At 38.6% G+C, this 9,005-nt stretch overlaps 1 long non-coding RNA gene across 1 annotated transcript; it reads right to left on the bottom strand.

Annotated features, from left to right (window-relative positions):
* Positions 1-5,104: 5,104 nt before the first annotated feature.
* LOC144231307 (uncharacterized) lies at positions 5,105-7,704 on the bottom strand. Its single transcript, XR_013335040.1, has 2 exons — positions 7,216-7,704; positions 5,105-5,313 (listed from the first exon to the last, which is right to left on the bottom strand). It is a non-coding gene; the product is annotated as an uncharacterized LOC144231307 (long non-coding RNA).
* Positions 7,705-9,005: the final 1,301 nt, after the last annotated feature.

The following is a 9,005-nucleotide window of genomic DNA, read 5'->3' on the forward strand; positions in this document are numbered from 1 at the left end:
GTGTTTCAAGCAGACGGTACCCCTGGAGGTAAGGCAATGAGGCAGCCCTCCCCAAAGCCTCTGCTGGGTGCTATCACAGCATCCTGGGCTTACCTATTCCACTCTCTTTACTCAGCTGGATTGTGACTGCCCGTTTCCTTGTCCATCTCCCCTCCTTAAGGGCAGGGACTGTCTTCCTCTTATAAGGCTGAATTTGACAGAGTATGCATTTGGTAAAGGCTTATAGAGGACTAACCTGAGTTGTTGAATTGGGAGATTCTGGATCCTGCACTCCCTGATGTCCAGCCCCTGATCAGCCACTAGCAGTGGTCTTATTTTATTCTTTAAATTTTTATTTATTTATGTATTTTTTAATGTTTATTTTTGGGAGAGAGAGTGTGAGCAGGGGAGGAGCAGAAAGAGAGGGAGACACAGTATCCGAAGCAGGCTCCAGGCTCTGAGCTGTCAGCACAGAGCCTGACACGGGACTCAAACCCACAAACTGTGAGATCATAACCTGAGCCGAAGTCGGACGCCCAACCGACGGAGCCCCCCAGGAGACCCACCCCATGGTCTTGTTTTAGGAAAAGGTGCTACTGAATCCACATGGCAGCTTCCTGTTCCTTGTCAGTTATGAGCATTACCTCCCGTCAGGCTCAGTGCCCTGTGGACCTTCTGAGAGAATGGGGCTGCTTGAGGGGCTGGAATGGGAGACAAAAGCTAAAGAATTAACCCAGGTGCTTCCCATTTGGTTGGCAACAGGGTTTTAAACAAAAGCACTTCCACCCCCTCCTAAACCTCTTCTTTCTGAGATGGACCTGTCAGTCCTACATTCAGTTTTTTTAATGACAGAGGATTATATAACCAGTAAAGTCTGATTTTTTTTAATTTAGTTAATATTTTAGAGTATATAAGTATAGATGGAAGTATCAAAATCATTGAAATCAAAAAAGTTGGTTCAGCTTTGTGGAAAACAAATCCTTCTGCTGTAGTACATTTTTCCATTAAAAAAGAAAAAAAGAAAAACTGATTTTCAGAGTCCTGCCAACACTCTAAATGTAAGTGCTAGATTTGCAAATAGGCTTATATTCAAATTTAGAGAATATGCATATTCAGAGACTTATTATTCAGGAAATATTTGGTTATCTTCAGACTAAGTAAAACTTTTGGCTAAAAATAAAAGGGGTAACATATAAATAGTGGGGAAAGTTAGGGAGCATGCCATTACAAGAATAGAACAGAGAGAAAGAGGTAAGGAGAGCTGCGTGTTGTTGTTTGACTTGTGTTTACCACTACCTGAAATTCAATTCAATTTAACAAATATTAACTGGGTACCTAGCATGCAGGGGTGGGAAAATGCAGTCTTGACTCCCATGTTCTTCGAGTTGAATAGGCAGGATATAATGGAACAATGAGCCTGATTCACCCTCTCCTGCCCTATTGTAAAGAGCAGATGTGATTCAGCGTTTGGACTTCAGTTCCAGAGGTGGCCTCTGATTGGTTTAAGCCTACATGGTAGCCCCACCCCTCATCAATGATTGGTTCAGGCACTCATCAGGCCACAGTGGTTGGTTTAGGAATGATTGTGTGACCCAGTTTAAGCCAATGAGACACAAAAGGGAGATTTCTCAGGGTTTCCGGGAATGTTTCCTCTCCTAAAACAGAGACTAGATAGTAGTCTTCCTAGAGCCCCGGTTGGGTATGAATAAAAGGCCCAGAATCATCGCAGCCTCTGGCTATTTGTCTGAGGATCGAAGTTGTGAGCAGATAGGTAGCATTGACAAAATCACAGAGAAATGGATGGAGAACTTTGATCAAGCCTTGCCTGAAGCTGTACTACCTACTTAACTTTAGTTATGAGTCAATAGATCTTTTTTATTGCTTAAGACAGTTGGAGTTGTCTTTGGTTTTTCATACTAACTGATACAAGTGATAAGCACACTGATATTTGTAAGGCTGGTAAAAATATATGATAAATAATGTTTAGGTTATGCTGAAAACAAAGCAGATTCCATCAGAGATGGCATCTTTTTGCTAGTAATTATAGAGTTCAATAAGAAAAATATTATCAACTAGAAATTAAACGAGGCTTATGGTGAATTACCACTCTACAGAACAAATAGCAAACATTAAATAAAAACCTAAGTTAGAAATGAATCATAGAATTTGAGAGTTGGAAGAGATCTCAAAGCTTAGATAGGAAAGCCCCTAGGTTTCCTGCACAGAAATAGGCCCCTAGAGGTTAAGTAAGTTGCCCAAAGTCACAGAACTGAGTTGAGCAAGGTCGAGGACCCAGTTTTCTTGAATTCCAAATGGGGTTCTTTCTGTCACAGTTTCCTCTCTAAAGATAGGAAATGAAATAGGAAAATGGTATTTTAAAATGTCAGCATTGGAAGAGGAAAGAGGAAAATTCTGCATTTTTATTTAACGGGAATTTAGGAAGCTTATAATAGAAATTTTGATATTTTGTTTTTAAATCAGACCGTGGCCTTTAGTAAAAGGTTGAGCATATGCTACCATGTGGAACCACCTGTAGTCGCACTATTGCTAAGCGTCCCACCTGAAGGAAGGCAGTGATGGTTCAACCCATTCTCAACCCAAACCGTGACTCTCCTTCTGCCCCCAGAGCCGTCAGTCAGCTGGCTCTCCCCAGAGTTAGACTATACATTCTCTTACAAGATCCAAAGTCAGCCTACCAGGGGTCGACCAATAGTGTGTTCAGCCTGGTGCCGCCCAATATAGGTCCTAAGCAATGTTTCTCTTTCTTCCTCCACATATTGAGCAAGGTAGGAGATTCCGATAGAACTGGATGATGCTCAAACTGCAACAAAGCAGATCTCAATTTAGAACAGTGCTCTGGTCTCAGGTCTTCTATTTTAATTGCTCTAAGATCTGAGACATGTTTAATCTCTGAGCCTCCATTTCCTCATCTGTTAAATAACAACTGTCCTGCCCACCTTTCGGAGTTGCTATGAAGATAAAAAGAGCCAATGATTGTGAAAGCAGAGGGTGAATTCTACAACCCTGTTATCATGATCTACTTCATACACCCTTGGTTTAAAGATCAGGGAGCCAAGAGCAGCTGAGTGATTTCCTGAGGTCTATTGGTAACAAGTAGACCTACCCCTTCCTGAGCATGGTGAGAGCCGACCTCCGGCACAGAGATTCGTAATTACCTACAAAACAGCCACAAGATTTGCTAGAGTTACTCAGCAACTACCTAACGAAGCTACGTGTGAGCACTGGATTCTACCCTCTCTCCTGAAATGATGCCCCAAGTGTAATTAAACATTATATACAATGTCAAGAGAGATCTATATGAACAGTTGAGCCAAATGAAAACCGTTTTAAAAACAGTTTCCGCACAACTCCCACCCCCCCAACACCTATCATTTGTAAAAATAAATAAATAAATAAATAAACAAACATTTAAAAATTAAAAAAAAAGTTTCCAGCAGTATTTTGCTTTTTAGTTAGGAAAAAGAAAGGGAAAATGCTCAGAGAATGGCTAGGAAGTTTGATGAAGGAAATGAAAATGATTTCTTGTGGACTTGCATTAATATTACAGTCATCCAACACACGATTCTCTTCTTCAAGGAAGAAGAATTTCTTCTTCAGGGAAGAATTTCCTGAATTCTCCTTCTGCCTGAGTTGATGAGCCCTCATACCTGTGGTATTTACCCACAACTTAGCTAGAGTCTCCAGGGTTAACAATTTGAACAAGTGATGTCTTGGCTTAGCCAAAAGGATTCTAAGATCTTACGATCTGTCATATTAACATTCTTTCTATATTCTATCTTATGTGTTTGGCTGTTTGCTGCTTTCCACAGCGGCATCTGAAGCAGGTTATACAAATATATGCTCTGTCCAAGAATAAGATAAAATGGAGTGAGTATGGAGAAAGAAAAAAAAAGAAAACAAACCATGGGTAAGGAAATGTGATGAACTGCCAGACGTACATACCCAAGAGCCTAACTCAGTTGCCAGAAGTACGGGAAAAAAAGAAAAAGAATGAAACCTAACAACCAACCAATCAACCAACCAAGCAATCAACCAAAAAACAAAAAGCAAACTCTAAGCTTTCTAGAAGCCAGGAGCAAAGACATTCTTTGCTACCTGGTGATTGCTGTGTGGTTCATACTCAGCATCCTGCGTGGGGCTGGCGGGCAGGAGCGGAAGGCAGGCTTGGCTTGTAGCCAGTGCAGTGCACTCCCATGGGTCACACAAGTGAAAGCATTGAAGTGCACCCTGAACTCTGAATATTCACTTTTAAAACATTCATTGCCATCCACCCACTGAACCCAGTGGAGTGGCTGCTTCACTTCTCCAGTGAGTACCCTATTTATAGATTCTCCTACCTCCAGCAAAGTGGGCAATATCCAAATTCAAAGGCTGTATTTGCTCCCAGGGAAGCCACTTGGGAGAGTGTGCTGCCCTTGCTAATTCACTGCCCTGGGCAACTGCTTGTTTCATCTCTGTTCTTTTCCCAGCCTGAGTTATTGTTCCAACTTATTTGTATGAGTTAATGCTTCTTGATACCCAGAAGCCTATTCCAGAGCTCAGTCATTAGTCAAATCTGCTTTTTCACTAATCAATTATATTCCTTTGTAAACTAGCTAATCTGAAGGAAAGTGAGTTGGCTAATTTGGAAAAAAAAACCAAGTGCTTAAATCTTGGTAATATAATGTTTTCATGAAAAGTGCTTCTCTAAATTAGAGTCAAGTTGCATATGTGAATAATGCAAGTGGATGTGGAATTTTAGGAACAGGTCTTTGTCCCTGTGTCCCATCTCCGTAGAGTTTCTCTCCTCTGATGTTCCTTTCTAACAACCGTACTATATATAAATAACTTCATTCCCTGTTGGAAAAAAAAAAAGAAGTGTGAAATGATAGGACAATGGTTGTGTTTGGGAGGTGGGATTGAGCCATTTGAAGCAGGCAAAGGATGGGCACTACCAACTGGGCAGCTTGATTTAGCTGTGTCTGTAATCATTATTTAGTGATAATTTTTTTATCACCATCTGCCTTGCTAATCATGTTTTAAGAACTAGGACCTTAACTCAACCTCTACAGATTGTTTTAAAGTATTTGGTCTATCTAACCACTGATGAGAAATTACCAGAAACTTTCAGAGAAAATTTTTAATTCATTTACACAGACTTGAATGTTTAAATTACATGAACATATCATCACTTTTATTTTAGTCAGTTTTCTTCTCTTGTTTTGATCTGCCGTTTGACTTTTTGCCTTGCCAACCCAGATTCAACTGTCTTCAAAGATGTCTTTAGCTATCATTTAAAAAATCAGCTCTCTTTTCTTTGGATAATTCTGCAACCTGGAGAATTAAAACAACATTGTCTAGTTATGCTGTTGATTCATGTGTAATCTTCAGAAAAATACATCATTTTCGTGTGGCTGATTAGGTTTTGTAGCAAGGTTCTCATAAACATATGCTCTTTGGAAAGTAGCAATAGTTCCGTCTGTTTTTCTTTCCTGTTCTTTGTAATATACAATGTGGAGGATGTACAGGGGATGTAAATTACTAAAATTCTCTATACTCTCAAAAATGCATTTTATATTGAAAAGATTGTTGGATTTTTTTGTAGAACAGTATGGTTTAGGAAAAGAAACCACAAATCTATAAAATATATCTATCAGAATGTTTTCTATGGATCCTAGTTTTTTTTTTTTCTTGGCCATCTGTTGCTACAAACTAACAAATGAGAAATAGCAATTATTATGAAAGCAGAGTAACCGAAGAGTGGTTCTTTCCAGTTTCAGAATAGGTTATACTACTTTGTATTCATCTTTAACTGAAGATGTCAAATGCCAGTGGAAACCTCAATGCCTCTATGAAGTAGATAATTTTGTGTTATTTTATAGAGAAGGATAATGATATACTGAGAGGTTAGTTAAGTTCTGAGGTCATATCGCCATAGCACAAAATAAGATTTTAAAGTTCAAATTCGAGGAGCAGAAGTATGATTTGCTATCAAACCACATCAACAGAGATTCCCAGATTTTGACACCAAGACTATATTTATTTGACAGATAGCAGGTCGACTCCTGCCTTCTCCATCTCTCCAGTCTTCCCTCCCCTTAATCAAATAAAACATAAGCCCCTCTTGCTCTCCCCAAAGTTTCATGTGTAAAACAGGAATTGGAATACTAATACTTACCTCCTAGAGTTGTTTTGAGAAAGAAATGAGAAAATGGAAATATCTTATTACCAACACTAGCGCTTAGTAGGTATTCAATGAATGTTAACTGCTATTATCATCATGATCAGATCATAAAGAAAATAAATGGAAGACTCTAAACCCCTGACTTGGGGGACAAGAATGCTTGCTTACTTTACAAAAGAGGAAGTTTTCTATTGTTTCTTCCAGAAGACTGGCAGGGATAAAATATGCTTCTGTATTCTATCACGTGTTATTATCTATCTATCTGGCATCTATGTATTGTTTAATAGAATTAAATTCTATTTAAAATCTCTGTAATAATTTAATAAAATTATCTATAATTTTCTGTTTTCATCTTTTCTCTATTATCTATCATTACCTATTATCCTGTCTATTTTGTAAGAATACATTTTTATCCTGTAACTGTTCATTTAGACATTGCCAATTGACAAGTCAAAGACAGCATCATTGGGATAACAAAGGAGAAACGCTGAGAAGGTAGCCAGCAGCCACTTATGATATTGCCAATATTTGATAATTTTTTACTTAAGTAAGTGGCAATTTCCTAAAACTCAACCTAATAGCCTCTGAATACAGACACATCCAGGTTAAGAGTTAAAAACCAAAGATACAATGTATTTTCTACTGTTTCTTCTCACCTACTTCCAAAACATATGAAACAAACATAGCAGAACACCAACAGTAGAATAGGAAATAGTGATTCACCAGGGTAGTTCAAACTTTAGAGAATACAATTAAGTCAGCCCAATTTCTGCTTATTGTATTTTCCATCTTCAAAAGCCATCTTAAATATTAGCAAATGTTATTTTCTAAAATAAACTAAGTAAAATATAAGCAAATATCAAATGATATATATATTTTTAATGATGGCTATTTCTAGCATGAAAGCCTACTATGACTTCCCATAGATCAGCTTCACTTTTAGAGGACAAGCCTATTTTTAACAAAATTCTCTATTGCTTTAGCCCATGTATTTTTATTATGTGTTAAAGAGCTCTAATTTTGAAGACTAGTTTTATAAGACAATGTTGTACCTTTCTTCTTGCTGTTTTCTGCTTCCTTAATTGGTCACTCAGCTAACAGAGCTGTATTTGAAACATTATGGCTTCGCTGTCGAAAGGGAGAAGTCAACAGGCTTCCTGATGGTGTGTTCGAAGCTGGGACTATTACACGTCTGCAGACCCTCTTTCATACAGGCTGAACAAGCATCCATTACAGTGTGTACGCCGTCTCCCAGGACAGACTAACTCCAGCACACCAGTAAAATCATGACATGCCCTCCAACACACAGTTTCATTTCACTGAAGTTCAAGGGTTTTCAAATGTGACATCTTTAAGAGAATTTCATATGTGAAAGTTTCACGACTCACGCTCTGTGGCAAATTACCAGGACACTATTCTCAGCTGAATCTCCTCAGGAAAACAGGCTGAAGTATTAACATGAGGGTTTTTGAAAGGCTCCCTATGGCACCTTTGCTGAAAAGATATTAAACCAAACAGCTGCTGGTATGGAAACCGGCTGTTTGAACTGTAACTTGGTTAGATATGTTAATAGGGGAAGACTATGATGTCTGACAAACGTGACGCAGGAAATGACTAAACAATTAATGCTTATTACTTTGCAGTATTCCTGGGGCCAGGGAGGTGGTGAGGGTGGTATCATGTGAGCACTAAACAGTAACCCAGGTCAGGGAGACTTGAAAGGGACCATTTCTTTGTCCTTTCTAGAGTTTCAGGCATTATAAATATTAACTTGTCCAAGATCCTACTTCAGAGCAATCATTGACAGGACAAATGAAACGTTTTGCAACACCTTAAAAAAACAATCCTATCAGTGTTTCAGAGCTAGTTTTATTATCCTGCTTTCTAAAAAAGCTGTGAGGCCTCAATAGCTCTGGCAGAATTTCTGTAAAGGTGATGGAATTTGGCCCTTTAATGACGCAAAAAGATGTACGCATGGATTTTGCAAGTTCATGCTCCCACATACATAAATGCTGCCCAGGTTGTGACTGTTTGGACTTTTAAAATAACATAAATATAGATACCGTAGAATGCAATTTCACTTAAAAGTACAAAGAGTTCAGCATATAAAAATGTACTGGGGCTATGTGCACGATTGGTCTTTCACAATATTAGAAAAATGTTAGAAAGGGTTTTCCCTTACAAATATTGTCATTTTCTCACCAGGAAAAATGATCACTTATGCAAAAATGTCCATAAAGAAAAATAAGCAATTTCCAACATGATTTAAGACCATTGATGACAATGCAAGAAATATTTACTAAGACAGGGTCAAGCAAATTATGGCCTGAGGGCCAATCAGCCCCCAGCTCACCTGGGAGCTAAGGATGTTGTTGCGTTTTTATTTTATTTATTTTAAACAATTTTTTAAATGTTTATTTATTTAGGCAGTGTGAACAGAGGAGGAGCAGAGAGAGAGGGAGACACAGAATCTGAAACAAGCTCCAGGCTCTTAGCTGTCAGCACAGAGCCCTATGCAGGGCTTGAGCTCATAAACCACAAGATCACGACCTGAGCCAAAGTCAGATACTTAACCTATTGAGCCACCCAAGCACCCCTGTTTTTATGTTTTTAAAGGGTTGTAACAAAGCAAAGAAGAATCAACAGCGACTGTTCAGAGCTGGCAAAATGTAAAATGTTTCCTAATCTGTCTTTTACAGAAAAAGTTTGCCCAGCCCTGTAGTAAGCGGTTCCAAACTCTGTGAGGTGAGTTCCATCTCAGTGAGGAAACTCACCTGAGTTTCCATCTCAGACCATGTGCAAAGATGAATAAAACCTTCTATGCCTGTAAGTAGTTTATAAT

Source organism: Crocuta crocuta, unplaced genomic scaffold (genome assembly GCF_008692635.1).
Source record: "Crocuta crocuta isolate KB4526 unplaced genomic scaffold, BGI_CrCroc_1.0 scaffold184, whole genome shotgun sequence".
Taxonomy (NCBI): Eukaryota; Metazoa; Chordata; class Mammalia; order Carnivora; family Hyaenidae; genus Crocuta; species Crocuta crocuta.